We start from the raw sequence: 935 nt of genomic DNA on the forward strand, positions 1-935 counted from the left end.
ATGTCCAGTCAGACGATGGGTCCCATGTCCAGTCAGACGATGGGTCCCATGTCCAGTCAGACGATGGGTCCCATGTCCAGTCAGACGATGGGTCCCATGTTCAGTCAGACCAGGTTAACGTGCTTCGCTGCTCGTTAGTGAAACAGCACTAACGAGCCGACGGAGATGAACGGTTGTTACTAAAATGACATTTTCAGTTGATAACTTGATGGATGTTAAAACTGAGGATAATAAATCTGGACATATTTTAATCAGTCGTGTTTATCGAACTCCTGGCTCTTCCATAGATGAGCTTAGTGAGAAAGTATTAGAGACGAATGAAAGGCACAATGAAAAGTTTACTTTTATTAGTGGAGATTTTCACTTTGATTTGCTGAAATATATTGAGATACTAAAAGGACAGAATTTATCAGTGTTTGGTTGAAGTTTCTGTCCATTGATATTAAGACCTACATGAAGAACTGAGAGCCATGAACTGATAATAGTTTTAGTTCAATGTGAAAACAAAAAGTGGATTGCTGATCATTTGCCATGTTTACTGTGGTGGATATTAGTAATCAGTTGATTTTACTTATCACAAAGCAAATTACTAATCTAGTTAGAATAAAATCACCTGAGGCTGTGGAAGAAATGAAAGCAGAATTATTGAACTATAATTGGCCAAATGTTCATGTTGATAATAACCAGTCTGTCCTAGCTGTCACTGCTAGCCAGCTAACAGCTAACCAGTATGTCCCAGCTGTCACTGCTAGCCAGCTAACCAGTCTGTCCTAGCTGTCACTGCTAGCCAGCTAACAGCTAACCAGTATGTCCCAGCTGTCACTGCTAGCCAGCTAACAGCTAACCAGTCTGTCCCAGCTGTCACTGCTAGCCAGCTAACAGCTAACCAGTCTGTCCCAGCTGTCACTGCTAGCCAGCTAACAGCTAACCAGTCT

Source organism: Poecilia formosa, unplaced genomic scaffold (genome assembly GCF_000485575.1).
Source record: "Poecilia formosa unplaced genomic scaffold, Poecilia_formosa-5.1.2 Scaffold1120, whole genome shotgun sequence".
NCBI lineage: Eukaryota > Metazoa > Chordata > Actinopteri > Cyprinodontiformes > Poeciliidae > Poecilia > Poecilia formosa.